The sequence below is a fragment of the Pieris napi genome, chromosome 8, assembly GCF_905475465.1.
Source record: "Pieris napi chromosome 8, ilPieNapi1.2, whole genome shotgun sequence".
NCBI lineage: Eukaryota > Metazoa > Arthropoda > Insecta > Lepidoptera > Pieridae > Pieris > Pieris napi.
In genome coordinates this window covers 8428570-8453325 of record NC_062241.1, presented here as the reverse complement: position 1 = coordinate 8453325, position 24756 = coordinate 8428570, and the positions used below count along the sequence as shown (strand labels likewise).

General features: G+C 33.1%; 1 protein-coding gene across 6 annotated transcripts in view; it reads right to left on the bottom strand.

The window, feature by feature from the left end:
• Nucleotides 1–24756, bottom strand: part of LOC125052035 (apoptosis-stimulating of p53 protein 2) — a 194390-nt gene that overhangs the window by 53179 nt on the left and 116455 nt on the right. For 2 of the 6 annotated variants that reach the window (XM_047652677.1, XM_047652679.1), the window contains exon 1: nt 6715–6765. The exons of the other annotated variants lie outside the window; for them this stretch is intronic. The gene's annotated coding sequence lies outside the window, so the exon portion shown is untranslated. Of the gene's footprint in view, nt 1–6714; nt 6766–24756 lie in introns of those variants that run through there. 6 annotated transcript variants of the gene reach the window in all.

Genomic DNA, 24756 nt, shown 5'->3' with positions numbered 1-24756 from the left:
AAGAATTTTACTATGCCTTAATATATCTGAAACTATAAAACGATATAAATTCAATAAATTTCATAACCTAAGATAGGATGAGACGAAAAATACTTGATACAGTGTTACACGAAACATGAGAAAATTTCTATCAATATGTTCGAGTATTTACGATTTATACTCCATCCCGTTCATCTAGAATTTTATCACAATTAAAAACAATTGGACTCGACTTCCACGTAGAATGTCATGGGAAAAAAACACTGTGATTTTTACTTTCGGATTTCATCGCAAAATGATCCTACATTCCAGAAGCCATAATGTCTTGATGCCAGTAGGAATTATTGTAGTATAGGATTATGGTCCATAAGAGAGGCTGTATAAAATCCAAAGTCTTGTAATATGTCCTCACATTAAGCCTTTATCAAATGAGTAAATCAAGAGATAATGATCGGATACAGAAGAGCAATGTATTAAGTGAATGGCAGTGAATCGTCTTCATGAAATATGTATGTTTAAGATATATCCCAATTAGATTTATTTTTTACTTTATACTGGTACGGATGCTGGGTTTGTATTTTGATAAAAACTTGAAGTAAATTAATAATAAACATCACTATATTGGGTCCATGGAATCTTTAAACCCATATGCTGAAAACCAAGGGAACAATTATGATGAATTCGTGGCAAGAGATGCTGTTAAAATTGCAACATTTAAATAGGCTAATTATAATATCAGATCTTGTAAATTAATGTGGCAGTCTTTTGTTTATTGATAATCACTCGAAACGTCGAGTTATGTAACTAATTAATTCTCGTTTTTATACTATACTAGCAGACCGGCCAAGCGTTGATGTGGCTAACTAAGGTTTTAGTTATATTCCATAGTAGTAACCTATTCAAGGGAAACGGTAGGAGAACACCAGTCATGGGGACCACCATGCTTTTTTGGTGGTAATGCCATTAAATTGTAGCTTATTTGAAACGTTGCTACATTCAACACAGCGCCATCTGTTAGTATTGTGACTATCAATACAAATATTTTGCAATAAAATAATATTGCGGGTATAAATTGAGATGTAAGCTATCCTATCTTTTAAGTTAGATCAAACTGCACACGGTGTGCACATTTGATTGAAATCGGTTCGGTAGTTTAGGAGTCCATAGCGGACAAACAACGTGCCACGTAATTTATATATATTAAGATGTATATATATATAATATCCTCTAGTACTAAATAGCATAGATATATGATATAAACTTTGTAACGAAGTCGTACAAAACACTTTAAATTTACAGAAATGATGATAATTTTGCTTGTTCAAAACAGCTTTTCATAAGCTTTTAAGTAATAATGGCATTATATCAAAACATTATCTTAATTAAAGCGGCGTCAAAGGCGAAACTACGAAAATTTTGTCCCCAGCTGAGAGGGGCAGATGGCTTATGTTGAACTTTTATCTGATTTGTGTAGTTACTTTTAAGAATTGTTTTTAATAATATTTTAACACATTAAGTAGTCTTCCTAAATTATACAAGATAAAATAAATAATTTATTACTACGTTTCTTAGATAGTTTAAATATAGACACTAGAAATCTTTCTTATTAAAATTATTTTTTAATATGCAATCTTATTAGAATAATTCATAATTGTAAAGGTGGGAACTGACCAACGTTACGAGGTGTAATGTAACATGTAATGTAATGTTACACAGCGAGCATTCGTGCAGTCAGTACGTCGTGTTGCGGGGAAACACAACGTAACACGACGTACTGACTGCACGAATGCTCGCTGTGTAACATTACATTACATGTTACATTACACATCGTAACGTTGGTCAGTTCCCACCTTTATATAATCTTTATAAAAGTCAAATACGTTCAGTTCGATTTCCAACTAATTATATTAATTAAATATTATTACTTATATACTACGAGTATATGATTAAGGACTGCAAGACATGTCCTTTAACACAATTTAATATGTGAATAATTGTTGCATGTTTCTTTATTTGAATGCAGATTCAAAAACAGAGTCAAAATCTGTTGTACAATCTGACTCTATTACGAGTAAAAGAGTTAAAACTTGCTACTAAGTAAGTAATTAAATTAACTGCAACAAAAATAAATTACCTTGGTATTTACAATGCGTATTAACATTTAATTCTGAAAGTGATTGTGTACATAACTCAGCTTCAGTCTTCAACAAATAAAGCTTTGCTTAGCAATTACTGTGGTAATTGGTTTAATTAAGCTAAATAATGGGATTTTTTAAATATCTATTATGAAATTTTTGCGTGTTTTTATAAGTCACTAGCCGTGTCGCGCCCGCTTTGCTGGACGAATTAAAATAAATTTTATGTTTCATTATTTTATTTTTTTTTTCATATTTTTATTATTCTTCTTTTTAACTTCCCGCTAAGAAAATTGAAATATTTCTAAAATCGAGTTTTTAACAGATGTTGACGTTTAGAGGTTCTAGGAAGCCTCCCCGAATGTTTCCGCGGTGAAGTCCGTATGGATAAATTTTCATAAAAGTAAAACAGCAATAAAAAATGAAGGAACGTTGGAATTTAATAAATAAATAGCCATAAACCATCTAGGAAAAATTTCGCATCGAATGGTGGTAGTTTGTCGATACGATCAGTGGTTTAGGCGTGATTGAGCCTCAAACGAAGACCATTTTCATTATATATTATAAGTCATAAGCCTTGGTCTTGGGGTCTATCAACAGAAGAGCGTACTACGACCTTAAAGGCCGGCAACGTACTTGCTAGGCGGCGGTAAGCACTTAATTCTAAGTAACTTCTCGTGCCCCCCTTCTCATATAAAATAACTGGCAACGAATATTTATGATATATCCTGGAAAAAGGCATTTACTCATTGAGAAGGGTGATACTTTTTCGACTATGATATATCGGGACTAACGAAAATAATGAAATTTATTTTATTCGAAATACTGTGAAACGCAATGAAAACAATCGTTTTATGTTAAAACATACGAATATCGAATTGTTGAGGTTTTTGAAGTCGATTTTAACATATTGTTACAGTTGAATATACATTGCAGTACCTAATGATGACTGAAGAATTAATTCACGTGCATTCGTCTTGTCACGTTGAATATGACATCAATGTTTCATGCTGACATTATTTACCAAACATTTCTCTTCTACGTGTCAAGCCAATTCGCCATATTTTTACTCTATTCAAATATTATAAATAAGTTAACATACTAACCGTTATTTGTTCAGCACTCGATTGCGCTCTAAAATCTGATTTTTTTTGTTAGGATCGTTGTACACAGTATGAAAACGAATAATTAAACTAATTTTTTTTTTAAATTCCTATTGTTTATTAAGAACAGTGTTAGCCTAGTAGCTTCAGTGTGTGAAAAGATATGAGAAAAGCAGCATGCCTTAGACCAAAATGTTGACGGTGTATTTGACGCTCAGAAACCTACTCTCACCTACTTAGAAAAAACAAATGATCACATACAGAAATCTGAGGCCGAGACGTAAAAAGTTGTAGCGCTACTTTTTTTATTATTTATTAACATAAGGTATCAGTCAGTATCAGTAATCTATCAGTCAGAACATACCAACGATATCTAATAAAATAAATTAAACAGCAAAAATCTCGATACATCCAATTCCAATGAAATAAATCGCCCAATAAAACGTAATACGACAAATTGTGAGTAAATTATCGTCGAGAAACTTCCCCTATGTCATCTTGGACAGAATTAGTTTTGCGAAGTTCGGCGTCCTTTGATTGTGTTGTTATGAAGATTTAGGGTTGCCGCAGAAATTTCATAAAGTAGATTTGCTACCTTGTTCAGTGTCTTTTAGCTTAAACTTGTTACGGAGGTGTTATATATATAATATAAATGTCAAATATATGAACTTTTTATTTTGTAATTATCCAGGCGTATATTAATAATTATTGTTTTATAGGAGAGATTATGTCTGCTTCCAGTTCTATTAAGAAAAACAAATAATTCAAATTCTTTTAACCTTTCTAAAATGTTGAGATAGATAGAGAAAGAGATAGTCTTTATTTAAATAAAGTTCCAAAAGAAATATTAAACGTCTAAATTTTTGTGAACATTAAATTCTCAATTAGTAATTATAAAGCTCCACACAAAGCTCCTTCCGTTTCCTGGAATATTCTTACTAACCCATCCTTGTCTTTGTAAAAAGTGTAATTCATAATGTAGATTAAATATTAAACCTCCATTTCAATTGGGGAACCGGAAATTAACTACATCTCAATTACCGCTACATTTTATATTCACATCCTTTAGGTGAAAAGCTCTGCATATAGACTTGCATTTCACATAAGCTCCGAAACCCCAGTGGGTCCTGGGGTAGATGATTAGTTTTGGGACCGGTGCAAAAGGATTCGCTCGCTGGGGAAACAAGTCTTTAATTACTATACAGTATTTATTTTCCCGGAAATTTACCTTGCCGTAAGTATTTACTCCATCCATAAAATAAAATTTTTTGAACTTCACTAAGCTTATAAGAGAAAACTCATGTGAAAAGAATATTCGATATAAGTAATTTATGGTACTCTTATCAAATTGTTAAACCTTTTTAAGGACGGCACAAAGTTAATCATACTTGTGATTGTGTTTAAAAAAAGAACAAAGCAGTTTCAAGAACTGCATAATGAATATGAATACCGCGAAACTAGGTTTACGATCGATATATTTGATAACTCATTCCACGAAGGGCATTAGGTCGAGCCCTGTAATTGTTACACCACTCCTAGTTCCCCACACTGTACGGTTGGTATGAAATAGCTCAAATATGTAGAATATTTGATATTCGCGCTAATATTGTGATTTATTCTCCAATTTACCAAAAATCCGAGGAAGCAGGTTTGAAATACGTATTTTTTTTTCTTTTTAGAAGATTTTAAAATCAGAACGTTTTTTAAAAAAACATCTTTGTCTGGCGAATCGTTCGGGTTCGAATCTGCATAAGTAAAATAGCTGATGGGTCGCCTTTTGTCTTCGCTCAATAAAATAATTTTACAGATTCACTTTATATTTATTTATTATATTTTTACACGGCTTTTGGTCAAAACTACTATAAAGAGTATAGTCTACTATATAGACAAAAACAACAGAGTTAATCAATAATAATCTAAAAACAACATGTAATATTGAAATAAACTTCTCAGACTAATTTTTATTATGTGCATGAATATTTGCCTGACATTATTAACTTTGTTGTTAGACAATAAGTATAATATTTTAGAATATTTTACTTAATGTAATACATCTTTTGGCGCGTTAGGGAAAAATGATAGAGTATTATTTTACGATGCGCGCGCACACCGTCACAAAAAACCGACACCCTGAAGTTAGCTAAAGTCAACCTTTTAGGTTTTTTGAAGTTATAAGACTTTTGGCGCGTTAGGGAACAGTGATAGCAGTTATTTTTTTCTATTTTTAGTGTCGTTTTTTCTACCAACGTAGAATAAGGCGAAAGATACAATTTTGATCTTGTTACGCCAAAGAAGTATAACTTCTAACGCGTAAGTACACACACATTTTTTTATAATTGAAAACATTGACAAATAACCAAGTTTAACGAATCTTGGCTATATTACTGTCTTAAGCCACGTGATATTCAAGTGAAATTACGAAATCCAAGGCTTTGAAAATCCCTAGATGAACAAGACGGGCATAAGTTTTCGGGATATTAATTTGTGAAGAAAATTGCCCACCTATGTGACAAATTTAAATGTTAACGTGTATAAAGGAATCGAGTATTTCTTAATTAATTGTTTAGAACATTAATAATCGTTATGTGTATATGATATTAAAATGTATTTTAGATAATAGACTCATTTATTTCGTCGTGTATAACACATTACCTAGAAAATGTATTACTTAAAGATTTTGTATACTTTAGAGTTCTACAATGGGACATTTTCAACGAATATTTTTTCTAGATTTATCGAACCTCTGTATAGTTAATATTTTTAAAATAGTGAGTTGCTTTCTTTTATTTCATTCCAATGTTGTAGTTACACGTGTAAAGAACTTCCCTGAGATGTATTTGCCCATTTTAATAATGAATTTATATATTGGTATGTATTTATTATACAAAAACGTTTGATTTTACACCGCTATGATTAAGTAGAAAACCGCTTCATGAAGGCAACGTTGCACCCATTTAAAACTCAATTAACACTGCAGTGGTTTCTTTACGAAGGTCTGAATAAATTCCAATTAGGTACTTACAAAAAAATTATACTGCAGTAAACACATTTAATATTTTCAAGCTTTCAATAATTTTCCGCATAAAAAAACTCTACGTGCTTCATTGGAAACTATAGACCATAAATATTTAAGAGGTCGCATGTGGCGAACGTATGAATAGTCTCTATAAATACCTGTTACCACTCCAAAAATGTCGTATCACACAAAAATAACCTTTAACTTTACTTTCGTAGGCCCTAATGTCAGTTGACAATCACTGATTCAATCCGAACCCATATGATCCTAAATGCAGTCGTAGATATTAATTTACCACAATGTACATACATAAATATATATTAATTCATATATTAAAAACAAACTGCATATTTCACGTTTTTAAGAATGCATTTCTAAGAAATAAGACAGCTGTTGCTTACGAAAATATACAAAAATATTTAGAACCACTAAATATGTAAAACCTAGGTTGGTTTTCAGGCATATTTAAATTAAATTTTACTTGTATCGAGAGCGAACACACGGAATTCCCGAAAACCGAATAAGCGGTAACAACCGTCCCCTTCGACGGGTGGAAAGCTACTGAACTAGCGGCGCGACTATGAAAGCTCGAAACCTGCCGACCCCAACCCTCTTCGCTTAATGCACAAAGAACAAAAAATGACAAAAGAATTCTAAGTTGCTAGCAAGTTCCTTTAATTGCCCACTTGACTTTAGAAATTTCTACTCTCATTATAACTACCTGCTCTATTCCGTTTATCAATTTTTTGTCTATTCTGCGAATTTAAGGTTTGCGAGTATAAAAACAAAATCGGCAACAAACTTACGTAGTTAATATTCTTGAAAAACCAACAGCTTTTCGATAAACAGTGAAACGAATATAAAAATGGAATAGAAGGATTTCCATTTAAATGAATTTTTCACGTGTATTGACGTGTGACCACGTACCTTCCAATTTACTGGTTAGCTGAATTTGTTCGCTTGATTGCAGGTAAAGTTTTACAAGATACGAGTCCGACGGCAACGTTGAAACCGTCTGAGATTGAAGAGCGTTTGCAAATTCTGTTTGAATAATACTGGAACTGTGTCGTTTGTTTGAACACTTTACGAACGTTTTCGTAAATGTGTCACTTGTTATGGTAATAATATCCGTTGTGGAGTGTAGAGTGAAAGTGATTATAAAGAATAAGTTGGCTTTATGTATGTAGAAATACAAAACCATTTAAATTCGTAAATTATTCCATTTTTATATTATAACTAGTGGACTCGGCCAAGCGTTGCTGTGGCTAAGATTTTTGTTATATTACATAGTAGTAAACTATTTAAGAGAAACGGCAGGAGAACACCAATCCACCATGCTTTTTTGGTGGTTATGCCAATAAATTGTAGCTTATGTGAAACGTCGGTACTTTCAACACAGCGCCATCTGTTAGAATTGTATCAAATAATAAACAAATATTTGCAATAAAATAATATTGCGGGTATAAATTGAGATGTAAGCTATCCTATCTTTTAAGTTAGATCAAACTGCACACGGTGTGCAAATTTGATTGATATCGGTTCGGTACTTTAGGAGTCCATAGCGGACAAACAACGTGACACGTAATTTATATATATTAAGATAAGAAGCCGCACGATACCGCTATTGGGGCAAAGACGGAACCAACTATCAAGCTAGTTAGGATGCTAGAAATACTATGAACATTGCGGTGTAAAACATCTACTTACGACCAAAAGGAGTTGTATGAAAGGGAACGTATTTGCGATACAAAACCCACTTTGCCAGCTGAATGGAAGACACCTGATCGTAAATCTGATTATTCGCTTTGAAGATGATTCGCCATTATTAGCCTTATTCTAGTTGAAAAAGGTCGAAATTACCACTTCAAAATCTTTGGCCTGTTCAAGAATGTTGTATTGAAAGGGTGCTCTGAGATAAGAGCTTTACCGATGCATAAAGTATGTTATTATGAAGTTTGTGGGACGCCAGTAAATCGTTCTGACCTAAACGTTATATTCACCGAGGTATTTGTGGTATGTCTTTATTCGCACCTGTCGTAAATTTCGTGACCTCACTATAAATTAAGGGCAGGGCGGTAACACTAATAGAAGTCCAGGAACACGAAAATTTTGTTTGATTATGATAATTTGTTTTACCTTAGAATTGGCAATGTAGTAATTATATACGTACCTGAAAAATTGAAAATACATTTATTAGTACACATGTAAATATAGACTTGTATTATGTTAAAATTATATCTTAACAAATGCTTTTATTGGGTGTATCCTAAGAGAAACCGTAATGAAAGGGAAGTCAATGGGCATTTATCCAATGATAAAGTTTCTTTGAATATTTTGTATTTTTAACCTTTTATTCACGTTACAATTCAACTATAGACGATAGAACAATTTTCTAGAATATAACAATTTGATTACACACAATTAATATACTTATAAAATAAAAAGTATACTCGTAAATATAAACGACTATTCGTGTACCTAATCAAGAAAAATCTCCAGTGTATTTCATCATACGCGTATCTTATCTAAGCAATGTTCAAAGGGCTGTTTGTAAGTTGTGAACTAAACGAAACTTATTTAAAAAGACCGATCTGATCCCAGAAGGCTCCCAATTTAGGAAAAGTTTGGTGACTGAAAGCGACATCCATATTGTTTCATGGCAAACAAATCTTTATTTGTTTTTCTCTTGAAATGTTTAAAGTTTATTAGTTTAATACATTTTAGTACGCAAGAGACTTACAACTAATGCATTTAATTGTGTGTAAGTTGCAAAACTTCGACTAATATAAAGCGATCTTACAATTTTACGAACCTTGCGTCAATAGTTCGGCAAAAGCATTGTGGTTAACTTTTTGTTGGAATTTCGTTGATCATATATTTTTAGAGGGCATAATATAATGGTGGAACAAACGTACTTCTTTAAGGTAATCCTAGCAGTCATAAATACTTACAAAGCCAGATTCGTTGTCGTAACCATATACAACATATCATACAGGTCACACACATAATATTTCTGGATCATTAAGTATGTAATCCAAGAGGGCACATGATTATCTGGACTCATCCTCGTCTAGACGTAATGCGAGTGTAAGGGTCAATAACGAGGGTAACTTTACCGTATGAAGAGAGAAATATCCCTTTTGACCAGTTTTCCGTCAAAGTGTAAAAAAGGTTACGATTTAACGATCTTACTAATAATGTCTCAAAGTTGAGAAAAGCTTGGAATGTGAAACTTAACACACTTTACGCCTATAATAAAAAGTCAAACTATTTAGAGATATAAAGATTGATCCAATTCAATTCTTCGACGAACACAACTATACCATATAATTTTTATATTACAGAATAGTACAAAATCAAGTAGTATTGTAGTAATACTAAATAGATGTTCAGGAATTTGTCCTTGCTGTAAGTAGTACTATTAGGGTAGATTCAGAAACGAGACATAACGGAACCTATGACTCCCTTAAATTCAATAATTTTCGACGTACAGGAATATAGTCTTACCGCTGAATCTCTATTAAAATTATTTAGAAACACTAATAATATCAATATTAAAGATTTTTTTAACAATTTTTGAAGTTATACTTCTTTAGGCGCGTTATGAAAAATTGATGAGTGTGAAATTTTACGATGCGCGCGCACCGTGACTCAAAATAAACAGAATGAAGTTGCCCACGGAAGATGCTACGGCATTGGACATAATTTAAAAACAACATTCGAATAATAATAGAATTTATGTTACACTTAATGTAAGAGAATAATAATAAATATTTATTTATTTAATTTTTCAAATGTAAACTGAACTTTATTGACTATAATGACTCCTTTTCCAGTATGTGATTATGTAATTGTAATCAAAACTATTTTTAATAATGCCAAAGAAGTATAACCTCTTACGCGCGTACATACACCCTTTTTTTTGATAGCCGAATTGACACAGCTCGTTGATTAAATAAGAAATTAAATTACGATAGCCTTTTATCTATTGATCACAAGAAACCATGAGATGGGATCACAAATCGGCCGTGTCTCCATGTTTGCAGCTCATTAGATCTAACCTTTCCAACCCTTTAGCTGAGTAAACGAGAAATGTAAACACGACGGATTTTCTATCGCCCTAGTGCAAAATACCTATCGTAAATGTTACGCGTAGTAGGATTATAGAAATTCCCGCGTATAGCAACTACAACTTTTGTTGTGCGTTGTTATTTTATACGAAACGCGACATAATATTGTATTAGTCCCTTGTTCGTAATTTTCCGTAAAAGTTATAGCGAAAAGTAGTAAATACAAAATTCTATTTCAGTATTGGATTAACTAACACAGAGTAATGAGAGTAAAGAATATCTACGCATAATTTGATACAAAAGAATACTACAGACCAAAGAGAATCGAAAAAAAAAACCCTTTTAATATCGTCAGTCTATTTTGGCGCCACTTTCGGGTTCATTTGAAAAGAAAATTGTTCAGTGGGTCACTGTCAAGAATTGGAGAGATTTTTAAAATTTGAATTTCGAACCCCGCTCATTTCGCTTTGACCCTACACGTTTTTGTGAAATACGAGCAAAAACATTAAGACATACCGCGAGCTCGACACGTGTGAGAAAGTTTGTAATTAATTCTCAAGAACAATATTTAAGACCAACTTTCTACTCGTCTACTTGATATCCCCTTAAATTGTTTATTACATTATATTAAAATTGTGTAATATCCTACTATAATTATAAAGTGCGGGTTTAATGAATAGATGTTTTACCTTTTTGTGTGTCCATTTTAACACATCGATATTTTTAAATAATTTCAGTTCTACAGAAAAATAATAACTATCCATGGTTCATGTAGGTTTTTCGGGTTATTAAATAGTATAACTTAGTAGTAATTAACCGCTAGTGACGTAATGCATGTCTTATACCCCATATCCCGGATTCAATTACCGCTGAAACAACACTTTGGAATCGGAAGGCTTGCTTGCTTTTAAAGCGAAGCAATTTGTGAGCCGTTCTCCACTCGATGGGTATTTACAGTACAGTTTATATACGGAGTTACCAATAAAAAATGATAAAGCTTGTGGTATTTGAAAAATTTGAAAAAGTCAGAAACAGGTCTTCGATATCTTAACCCTTATCAGAGTATGGAAAGCCGTAACACTTAAGCTTGTAGGGTCACATCAAAAGCTTTCGAATACGATAGTACTGGAGTAGTATCGCCCAGTAGGTACGATGATCTAACATTTGAATAACAGTTAAATTCTATAATCATGTAGTACATAAGTAAAAACAGAATGTTTATTTGACTTGTGCTAATTAATGTGGTCGATGAGAAAATAATAATTTTTGCCTGTAGGGTATTTTCCTAAAGTACCTACTAATAGGGGGTAGTTTGTAGTTTTTTCAAGCATAGTTCGTTGCTTGTTTCACTTTCATGTCAAGGTTAAATTTTATAGGTTCCTAAAGGTAATTATTAATCTCTCACCAAATTTAATAAAACTTTAAATATACAATAATAATCAAATTATTGTAATTTGTTATATATAGAATTTCTACTCATTATAAACATACAAATTTCATTAGAATGCTAAACACTTAAATAATGAGATTCGTAAGAATAATTATCTTAATTGTTTATTGTGAATAGTTAGTTTATGAGGGCCCAGCAATAAAATATACCTTTGGCAACCCTATAATAAAAAGAGATTCCTAAGGATTCAATAATACTTATAAATAGTTTCGCTTTTTCCTAGTAAGTACTTAAGATAGGATTATCTGTAATGCCAGAAGATAAGCATATTCAAATACAGCCCTTATAAACTTTTTACGAGGCAAAAACTAATGTACCGCACTTTTTAGTTTTTACCCTTATTGCTTTATGGAGTGTATCAATTTTCGAAACAACATATTACTTTAAAAACAGCTTATTTTGATTTGTTAGGTTACTATACAGATATATGGAATGCGATTATATAGTGAAGCATAATTTATTTAAGTTTTGCGAAATTTAACTATAATTATTTTAAGATTTTGGTTAGATCAAAAAAAGTCTATTTCGACAAATAACTCGATTAAAACTCCATTTCCGAAAGCATATTAACAATTTACCAAAAGATAAATCTCCCTAAAACCTTCCAAGCTTTATGATACAAAATCTCCCCATAAAGCTCTTGGTATTCCAGGAATTTTAATCCCATCAACCAAATAGGGATCAATTGATTTTCATGCTTCACCTAATTTATACGACACGTTTGCTGAAACCAATTCTAAATTGTATTGACATAAAGAGTGTCACCGATGAAGGTATGATTTTATTCAAACGATATATTTATCTTCACACTGATTTTCTAATGTTTCTAGACTACGATACATAATTTTGTTTACTTACCTACGTTTTTATTTCTTACATTTATTTTATATTGGCCGTAAGGATGTCGAACTCAGCTTTTAAAAAAAAAAAAATTCCTGTCAGTCTTATTACATACCGTTATTGATTCGCCGGTAATCGAAGACAATATCACCATATTTACGTCATGCACGCTAACCACAGTCAAAGTGCTATCATCTACTAAAAATCGTACGTACAAAAGGCTAGATTTTGGGCTCAAGGTCAAAGTCCAATACGTTTTTGACATACGAAAGTTACACTTTCGACTTTTAATCTGAAGGTAAATCCCATAGGAGCTTATAAAGCCACGTAGACAAAACTGCCTGGGTAAAACGCCACAGAAAAATTAATGAACTTGAATTAAACCGATAAAGGCTATATTGCTTTCAGGATAATTTTTCCATCAAAGTTCAAGAGGATTAGATAACGTATAATGTCTACTTGGCGGAAAAGCCGAGAAAAGCCGAATTAGGGTATAAGCTACTGAATATAATAAATACCTTATAATTAATAATTACTTAGAGGATGTACACTATATCAGAAGCTTTTGATAATAATTCTTAACTTGTTTATTGAATTTTGAAATATACGGGTATGTCCCATTTGTTGGGTTATAAGTGTGCAGCGGTAGTCGCGTGCAGCAGTCCAGTTTATTAATAAGTGACAATATAAAAACATAACAAGACCATAGCAACGCCAACTTTTAAATAACGAACTATGATGATATAATATGTATGCAAATTACCAAAGAGTTTCCTCTAATACACCCCCTTGATTTGCATACACATTTAACAACAAATATGTACTAAATAGTCATTACAAAAATATACAGACATGCAATCTTAATCTACACCTAACATTGAGATGCAGCGGTAATGTTTCTGTCTTTGTAAAGCTTTTGTTAGCACATCCGCCGCCATCTCCTCGGTAGACACATACGATAATTGTATGTCAGTATTCTCCCTTAAAACACTTCTTATAAAATAATATTGAATATCGAAATGTTTAGTTCGGGCGTGGAAGACTGGATCCTCCGATAGAAATAAGGCACCTTGATTATCGCAGTACAACACTATGTTCCCGAAATCGCGCAACCCTATCTCTTTCATAAGACTATTCAGGTAAACTGCCTCTTTTATCGCCAAATTTAAACTAATATATTCGGCTTCGCACGTTGAAGTTGCTACGCATTTCTGTTTCTGGGATTTCCATGAAATCGCAGCCCCTCCTAACAAAAAAGCATACCCGGAGTATGACTTCCTATCTATAGGACAATTTGCCCAGTCAGCATCCGAATAACCAATTAAGCTCTTACCTGTTTTTCGATAAATCAGTCCATAATCGGCTGTCCTCTTAAGATAACGAAGTAATCTTTTCACCGCATTCCACTGTATCTGTCCAGGATTATCACAAAACGCTGCTAATCTTGTCACGGCGTGTGTGATATCCGGACGAGTTCCTGCTGAAAGATAAATCAAGCTTCCGATTAATTCTCTATATGGACATTCCTTCTCCAGCGGAATTTGTGAACCATCGGGTCTAAAATTCACCTCCATCGGCGTGGTCACTGTTTCTTTACAATTCTCCATGCCGAATTTTATCATCAAATCATTAATATATTTTTGTTGTGACAGTTTCGTGGCATACTCATTTTTGACAATGTCAATGCCTAAAATATATTTCGCCAGTCCATAGTCTTTTAAATCAAACTCTTTGGAAAGTTCATCTTTGAAAGATTGTATGAGACCTTTATTGCGTGAAACTATCAGTAAATCATCAACATAAACCGCTAAGTATATAGACGTATCAATGGAGTTACCGTCCAAATAGTAGAGACACGGTTCCTTCAAAGACTGTTTAAAATGCATTGACTTCAATTTATTGTCAAGTCTTTTGTTCCATTGACGTCCAGCTTGTTTCAAGCCATACAGTGATTTCTTCAATCGACATACATCTCCACCTGTCTTCAGATCATTTAACATCTTACGAGCCTGCTCTTTTAAGCTTTCGTCTCTTTCTTCTTTAATAATTCTACCTAAGCACTCTGTCAACAATTCTGGAACCTCCATATAAATTTCCTCGTCAAGATATCCATTCAGATATGCAGTATTGATATCCAACTGGTGTATCTCCATGTCTAATTCAACCGCGAGCGCTGTAAGCAGTCTTATCGTGTCTAGTCGGACGACAGGTGAAAAAGTGTTTCGGTAATCGATGCCATATCGTTGACTGTAGCCCTTGGCTACCAACCGTGCTTTCTTCTTCTCGGTTTTGTCAACGTTAAGCTTCGTTGTCAATACATATCGGCATCCTACCGCTTTTCGATTTCTCGGCTTTTGAACAATTTCCCATGTTTCATTTTTTACAAGACTTTTGACCTCAGACAATATTGCTTCCTCCCATAGAGCACGTTCAGCGCTACTTAGGGCATCCCCTAAGGAAGTTTCCACAGTCAACGCAACATCCTCAGGTAAAGTTTCTTCTGCACGGCCATTATTATCATTGGGTATCATTTTATAGACCTTCTTAGGTCGGCCAACTTGGCCTTTCTGAAGTTTTGGTCTTCCGGGACCTCTCTTATACGTTACCTCTGTATCAGCTTGCGCTATTTCACTATCTTCCTCATGACATAGAGAAGGTGAACCAAGGGGTGAATCAGTCGTCTCCACGATCATTTCTCGAGTTCCTGAATAAGATGTACTTGGTATTACGTCCACCTCTACATATTTCGGCTTCGGTGTATCAACATCAGCAGAAAATTGATCTAGCTGAAAAGGATCATGAGTAATTGCCGATTTCCTGTCATCATTAGTATCGAGCCTCGTCTTGCAGAATTTCACATCCCTAGCTATAATGGTTTTATGGTCTACTGGTATCCATACCTTATATCCCTTTTGGTTCATTGGATATCCAATAAATATTCCATTGACACTTCTGGCAGCAAATTTGTCCTTGGTTGGACTCTTGTCTAGAACATAAACTTCAGCTCCAAACTTCTGAAGATACTCAATCTTCACTGGAGAGCCAAACCACTTCTCGTACGGAATTGTACCACCCAAACTACTCGTGGGACAACGATTCCTAATATGACATGCCACCAATACAGCATCTCCCCAAAAACCTGCTGAGAGATTAGATGAAAGTAACATACACCTAGCCATTTCAACTAATGTCCTGTTCATTCGTTCTGCTACGCCATTCTGTTGTGGGGTTTGAGGTATAGTCAGTCTTCTTATTATCCCCTCTTGTTTCAGGAATTGATCAAACTTATTATTACAGTATTCTCCACCGTTATCAGTTTGTAAATACTTTATTCTCTTAGCGGTAAGGTTCTCAACATAGCTCTTGTATTCTTTGAAACATTCCAGAACACCACTCTTACTCTTCAGTAAGTAAACTTCGCACCATCTAGTACAATCGTCAATAAACGTGACAAAATATTTTGCACCACCGACAGTTTCATTTCGAATTGGCCCAACTACATCGGAATGGATGATGGACAGTTTTTCGTCACATGGTCCACTCGACTTGGAAAATGGGAAAGAAGTCATCTTACCCTGCACACAATACTTACAGTCGTATAAAATATTTATATTTGACATATCAACTTTAATGCCCACATGACCTAATACTTTTATTAAATCCTTCACATTTAAGTGACCTAAACGTTCGTGCCAGGATAGTAAATCGTTCTTAGTTTCGGAAATCGCAGAAACAGAAGCATGGCCCTCCCGCATATAATAAAGGTTGTTTTTTCGATCTGCTATGAACTTAATATTCCCTTCAGAATCGGTTACATAAGCTGAATCTTTCTTAAAAGTTACATTAAAACCTTTGCTTGTAATTTTAGATACGGAAATTAAGTTGCATCGCAAATCGGGAACATATAGAGTGTCTGATAGTTTTATCGGAACCTCCCCATTCAAACTCACAGTTCCTTTACCTTTTGCAAATGTACTCACATTGGTGGCCAAACTTAACTTACTACTGCAATTTGTCAAGGTGTCAAATTTTCCTTTCGATCTACAAAGGTGCGATGTACACCCACTATCTATGAGCCAGTTTCCTCCACATCCCGAACCAATCACTCCGTTACACTCTGAAACAGATAGAACACATGAGTTAAAATTCTCACTAGCACCTAACTCACTAACACATTTTGAGTCCTGCCTTGTTCCTTTACACGGGCATTCCGAAGCTTTATGCCCAAATTTATGACATCTGTAACATTTAAATTTAAACGCTTGATCCGGTTTATAATTCTGCGGATTTTTAGATGTAGAACTCTTCGTGGTTTTTCTCCTAGCGAACATTGCTGACGACCCCCTCTCTGTCTCCTTCCTTTGCTGTCGCCTAGAGGCATCTTCTTCAAGAATTTTAACTTTCAAAGAATTCGGGTCTGGCAATGAATCTCTAGTCTCCATCGCACATCTAAAGTTCTCATAACTTGGGGGCAGACTATAGAGTAAAATAATAGATGCAAGATCATTATTTATATTTATGTCCATGTCTAGTAACTTTTCTTTGGCTTCAAAGAAGCTTAACAGATATTCACGCATGTCGTCCTCCTCACACATCTTGTGTAATATGAGCTGCTTTAACAGTGTCGCTTTCTTAGCGGGACCCGAAGACGCGAAGATGCTTTCTAATTTTAACCAGCATTCTCGCGACGTGCTCGTCCCCTTAATGTGTCGTAGCTCACCTGGACTTATTGAGAGAATAATCTCCGCTCTCGCCTTTGCATCCGCCGCTTCCCAAAGCAACGCCTCTGCTGGCTCAGCTGGCTTCTTAATGCTACCATCCACATAGCCCCACACATCGCTCTTAATCAATAGAGCATGGGCCTGGATTCGCCATGAGTCGTAATTATCACGGCTTAATAATTCTATCCGCACACTCGCCATCGTTACTAGGTTAAGCACTCTAGTTCCCCCTTTTTTTTTATTAATTTACTGGACTATGACTGGGCCCATAACCTTTGTTGGGTTATAAGTGTGCAGCGGTAGTCGCGTGCAGCAGTCCAGTTTATTAATAAGTGACAATATAAAAACATAACAAGACCATAGCAACGCCAACTTTTAAATAACGAACTATGATGATATAATATGTATGCAAATTACCAAAGACCATTGACATGAATATAATCGGGCCATCGATAACCATAAATATAATATTATTCAGATAAATTTTGTTAAGAGGAGAAATAGTTGCCGCTCATCTTTTTTGACATCTTAGTCTCTCCATGATCTTGATGTAAAACACGCAAAAGATAGATGAAATGAAGATAATTTAACGGAAATTAAGCTAAATATTTAAGGTATTTTTTGTGTGATACTTGCGAAAATAGATGACAATATCGGCTTTCATTACTAATAGACCATATTTTGTTATTACCAATAACAATAGGTGTACGATGGTAATAATGTTTAGAAGTTCAATTGATTTTCTCAATAATTTGTTACTAAAGGAACATTTATAAATTATGAAATACGTGGAATTCTCAAATAAAATTTTCTGCAAATTATTTTATATGGCTTAATTACTGGCATATATCGAACAGCATCAAACATACAGCAATATAATTGTATTTCGATATTCCGTTTATTAACTAAACTAAGGTAAATACAGTCAAATGACTACGTTCAGCAAACGGGTAGCCAATTTGCGCCAACATAGAATATAGCTAATTGCAATTTATAGTCGACTGCAGGTGTGGTCAAGAAATATTTACGCCTGCGTACCAAATCAGTTACAATTTCTAGATTGGTATGTATCTATACATTTGTAGACTACCATTGTCTATTAAAATGAATTCTAAAGGAGAATGGTATGCCTCCATTAAAGTTTTGTTTCCCCCTAAAAGGTGAAGTATATATAATCGGTTTATTATTTTAGTTCAAATATTTGTTTTATCTATGATTCTATTTTAAAGACCACATATAAGATTTTTTAGATTTAGAAGGATTACGATTTTTATTATAGTCTATGTACAAGGATTCTTTTGTTTTTGGTGCTACGATGCACAGATTACAAAAGTCAACAGTCATAGAATACATATATAACAAAAAAGGTTTTTAAGCCGTCGACACGACAATTGACAAAAGAAAAATAGTTTTGCCATAGACAACAGATTGTAAAAATATTATCGTATAGGTAAATTAATTACTTATTAACTTAACTTGCGTACGTACAAGGCTAATATATAAAAAATATTAAATCTATTAATTGACAAATTCAATTTGGTATTATTAATTTTGGTAATAATATTTATTTAACTTTTAGTTTCTGTAGAATGGTCAAAATGACTGATCACCAACTTATTGCATTCATAGAAGAATAATTAGAAATAGGAACACGATCGATCATTGCCCTTATTCAAGTTGAAATAAAACTTTTCGCGCTGATTATAAAAATAGTACTGGAAACAATTGCCTTTATAATATCAAATTAGGATTACGAATTAAAAGAACAAGCCATACTGTAAAGTATCCGTTTCATTGCAGGTTAATGTGTTTCTTGCAGCTGGAGCCTCGATAAGCACCTAAATGGCACACTGATGACATTTTAATAGTACTCCAAGACATACTATATCGCGAGAAGCGTATTTTAGGAAATTGAATTTCGTAAATAGCGTATGTTTATTAATATTGTTTGTTGTTATCAGTGTAATTATTTAAAAGATGAACTATACCATGATACCATATCATTTGCTCGTGTCTGCAGTTAAGGCTGATGTTTAGAAACCTAGTCAAAATGAAAATCAGACAAAAAAGGCAGACATCTAAGACTGACTTTTCAAGTTATACATTTTTTAAAGAGTTTTTTAATTTTATAAAAAATATAAAATACCCAGATTTCCTCAGAGTCGCGGACTTCAACTATCTGTAATGATTAAAGTCAGTAAGTAAAATATCTGCGAATTGTTTTTCGAATTTTTGTCGCTTAACAACGCAGCAGCAATTCATTAAGAAAATTTTGTCGTATTGATCCGCACTTTAATTCCTATCACTAAGAAATACGAGCAAATCATATAGGTACTTAAATGCTCGCCAGCTCCTTAGCTATAGTTGGCGTTTTTAAAAGGTACTTAGTTGTAAGGTTGCAATGCTAAAAAATATTTAAACTAAAAACTTTCTTAAAAAATTGACAGTCGAACATCTCTCCACTAGGTTTAAACTTACACTGCTCATAACATTATATTATAATAGTAGGCAATTAAAATTATACCACAGATTCCTAGGCAAGAGGAAATCATTCATGTAAGTATTAAATGGGGTTAAGTAGGTAAGTGGTGTGTTAAGTATGCGGTCTACATTTAAGCAACAGGTTCGAGTGATTTATCTAAGATCTGCGCGCGCTTCTTCATTGATCTCTATTCAGAACTATTCATGTTGACGTAACTAAGTTTTTTTTACTTTTTGTAAGAATTTTTAAAACTTCTGCATCACGTGCTTTCAATGTATTTATACGAATACAAACTTTCTATGTAAAATTTAATTTTAATTCAGTGCTATTATTTGCGTTAAGCTACACTTACTGTCTAGGATTTGGATGGGTAACAATTAAACACATCAAAGATTACATACGTTCCTTTCATATCTGTAATTGAAGCAGTAACAATAGTGATTTTTAATTGATCGACCAATCAAATTACAAACAAAAATATTCAGACATTATCAAATATCATTTACGTAAGCGACCCATAACTGTAGTGTACTTTTCCAAGATACATTAAAGAATTAACTTGCAAAGTTTAAGAAACTTACGTACGTGTATCTCCGTTTTACAGATTTAACTTTAAGATCATCCTCAGCACTTCCAAATTAGATCATTTATCTTACGAAGGCAGCCGTGCTTAGCGAAATTTATGCTATAAATTAACGTCTTTAAAGTCGCTAACGTGTCGCTTTCTCGTTAAAATTCATTGAAAAAACGAAACTTATTAAGATCGTATAGAAAATATGTATTAAAAAACTAAACTAAATTTTAAATGAATAAAACTGGAAATATTTAAGACCTACCATAAAAATAATTATGTTATCTATTTATTTATAACTGTATTGAATCTACAAAAGAAAAGGGTTTGCAAAAAAAAACCTGTTTAATGGGCAATCCAACTGTGGCAAAGCTTGCTGTAGCTTGTGAGTGAATACAATTATGAATTTAATCCGTTAAAAGTATTTTTTTAAATTTATTTCTCACATTAAAGACAATATTACAATTGTAATTAATAAAATATGTCTGGAGGTAGTTTTTTCGATTACCGCGGAATTTTAAACAAAACGAATTACGAGTACAAATGGTAGCTCATACGAGGAAGTAACAGTGCGGTCGTTCAATCAAACTATTGGCGTATTGAATTCTTTGAATCCGTTTTATTGAATGGACCGCATCCGACGACGCATAAAATAACCTTTGTGAAGACATATTTCATTCACATTTATCGCCTGTAGCGATGCACAATCCCTACTTAATAAGAACGAAAAATACTTTGTCGGTAACGTATTTCTGATGGTATAAAGAAAAATAATACGGGCAAGGTCCACTTTATAAATTGAGGACTGAAGAATTTATTCTTAGTGATACTTCACTACAAGACAGGAAACCTTATATTGAAAAAATATGCTTTTAATTTTAATAGACTTCTTTCTTATTTCAATTGTAAGGATGCATGAACTATATCAACGTTCACAGTTGAAATAATATGAAAAATTGTTTTATAGTTACAAGTTAATAATAAAGATTAAATGACGCCTGCTGTGATTTCTGGATTCAAATTTCACGCAAAAATCCTTCTCCGTCAGAATATTGATGTGCTGGCGTTTCTTATTCACATTTTAAAATTCGAATGTCTATCTAAAAATATAGTTGTGTAATTAGAATCTTTAATTCAGTACCAAGCTAAGATTTGTACTTATATATACGAAAAAGCAAAGAAATTTAGAATATATTTTACCTGCATTTGGACATGCACGCTTCTATGCCATAAACAAGGGCTGTTTAATCTCATTCAGTTTAAACATTCAAACATATGACAAGTGACGAATGACTATCCTTGTCACGAAATGACGTGTCATTTAGATAATCCTTACATACCATAGGATAGATGGTGAATGCAGATTATATAATATTCTGTTTGAGATGTGTACACTGTACAATTACGTATGTTTGTAATGAACTAGCGAACCGCCGGCTTCGCACGGTCAGTGGGGAATATAATTGATTTTAATTATTGATTTGCCTGTATTAAGATGTAAATAACAATACTAGATGTTTTCTTGGCTAAGCCGCTTATCTTTGAGCCAAAAAAGGTTTCAGATGTAATAAACAAAAGTAATCCTTACGTAGAGTTAAGTTAAGATTCAGAGTCGAGGCACACGTATCTGAAAAATATATTGGATTTGATTAAGGGATTAGTTATACTTAGTACTAAGTCTAGTCTTTGAATTTAAAGCACAATCTTGCCCGTGAAATTCTTCATCATGTTTTACGCAAAAGATTGCTAAGGCTAAAATTAGTTAATTAAAATTTGGGAGTTTATAAAAATGAGGCTAATAGTACATAATAATAGTCTAATAAAGCTAATAATAGTTAATAACGAAGATCGATACATATACCTAATGTATCGATTCGCAAATAAGATGAAATGGAAAAACACTTACAATGGTTCTCTTTATACGGGGTAATAAAAGCATGAAGTGAAAAGCGAATTCGGTCTTTGACGGTTCATACAACACTATTGCATTCCCTAGTATGAGTTCAAATCAACAAAAACGGAATGACATGTATAAACTTTGTACCGTTTCGTAAGTAATTGGAAGTTGATTGCAAAAGCAAAAGTAAATTACCAAATGTGTAACGCGTCTTGGAATTACGGAGAACAATTGTTAAGAGATACGTCGCATATTACAAAGATAAAGTTAAGAGATCCAAAATATATTAGTTTAGAGTGTTTAACATGTGCGTGTGACATCTCGTAACTGTTTTGTTGATTTTTGTCATACGTAACTTGATTCAGTTTTCTATGCTATTGAAATGCAAACAATTTTCTTTGAATTATTTGGTCGTACCTAAGACGTCCGAACTATACGCCTTGCGCGTCAAGTAAGACATTCTCAAGGGATTGATAAAGTCTGCTTCATATATTAACTTTTTTAATTAAATTACATCGACGTGCATCTTGCTTCTTGTTGTACTCAGCATTTTAAAAATTGAACGTTCAAAAAAGCACGTAGAAATCTAGCATATAATAATCATAGAAAGTTTAACATGTATTTGTGATTATACACTACTTATTCCGTGAACATTTAAAAAAATTAAACAACTATGGTGACTGTTATTAATTTAATTAATTATTTTATTTAAATGATGTAAAAAATTGTTCGACTTACGCTGGTATGAGCTCGTGCTACTATGCCAGAATTTGGTCTTTGTTAATGTACAAAGATCCAACTTTAGCTGAAAACACTTAATGAAATTTAACCCTCGTTTTAAATTAAATTTACAATAAATCATTTATTAGTCTCATAAGGTGTGAAGTGGAAATTCACCGTAAATAAATGGATAAAAATTGAAAGCTTACGAAGTTGTAATTAAGTTACACCAACTACGAGTCTAGTTTATTTCAAATTAAATTGCGAAGTGTACACAGGATAGACACTAAACAAAGATAATATCGTTATGAAGTTTAAGTAAGTTTGTGGTGCTTTGTCTATAATTAATTATTTGCCATTGTATGCTATATTTAAGAATTATATTTAATTTGTAATACTTATATGGTATTAGTGAAAGTGTGCTTGTGTTGCTATGAACGGGACATTTAATGATAGAGTTGAGATGTCCAAGATTTTATTTTTCTTGGCAGCGGATATTGTTGTACTTACGTATATTTACAGTACATACTTGTACAGTTATTTTAAAAGGCACCTTAAGTATTGTTTTTTTTTCTAGCGCTGGATTGGACTCAATCTTTTTTAAAACTATTTTTAAATGAATAAAAGCCTTATCCAACAGTTAACCTATAAAGTTCTCTTGGAATATACGTGGTATTGGTGAAACCCCTTAGGTAAACGAAGTTTGAATGAGAGTTACCGAACCATTTAAACGGACAGTTAACAGTTGGATCATTAAACTTTCAACTGGAGTGGGGAACTTGAACGTCCTCAACGGTATCCCGTGTCATTGTCTACTGATCATGTTTAACTTTAAATTACATATTATGGTGAGGGATAAAAGCTCATTTGTTTTTTATTTTTTTTAAATGGACTCGATGGATATCAGAGCGGGCACAATGTGCGAAGACTACGCTAGCATAGGTGCATGGCCGGATACAGGCTTTGTACAGTGTCACCTTGTGTCTAAGGGACATCTCACGCCTTTTATTCAGGAGGAAATAGAGGCGAGAGAGGACAAACGACGCTCATTTGTTTATCACAATTCGTTATATAGCTATCCTGTTCACACATGGTGCGCAAGTAGACGGAAACGCGACGTTGTAAAATTAGTAATAATTTAAGCTTTCTTATATTTTTTCTAAAAATATTAAGTCAGGCGTGCTAAACCATGTTTGTAAGTACATAATAACAAATTGTATAATTGTAACGTTACAAGTATTTCACTTTTAGAAAGGTCATAAAGTACACACCCTTATGTAATATAAATAAAATACATACCAAGCATAATTCAGTACTCAAACTCTGGACTTACCTGTAATAACAAAAAAGTTGTATTTATTAATCTATAAGGAAACATGACAGATACATCACAAATACGAGATATGTAAAAAAATATACAAGTTATAATTAAAGAAGTAAATTAAATTGTCCCACAGATAAGATGTTTTTAAATGTATGAGTAACACAACTAAAAATAAAATAAAAAAATAGCCGCGAAAATATAGGCACAGCTTTTAATAGTACGTACACAAAAGACAAAAAATTTACAAAAAAATAAAATGGCGCTTGAAAGCAGCACGAAAATATATTATCAACATATACATAACATCAGACTGCTATATAGATTTTATATGAATATGAATCGATCCCTTTAAACTAATCGCGTTTGTTCCTTCGGTTACATATAACACTATATAAACTTTAAGCCTTTGACTTACGGAGACACACGAAGTATCCAGTACATAATACGT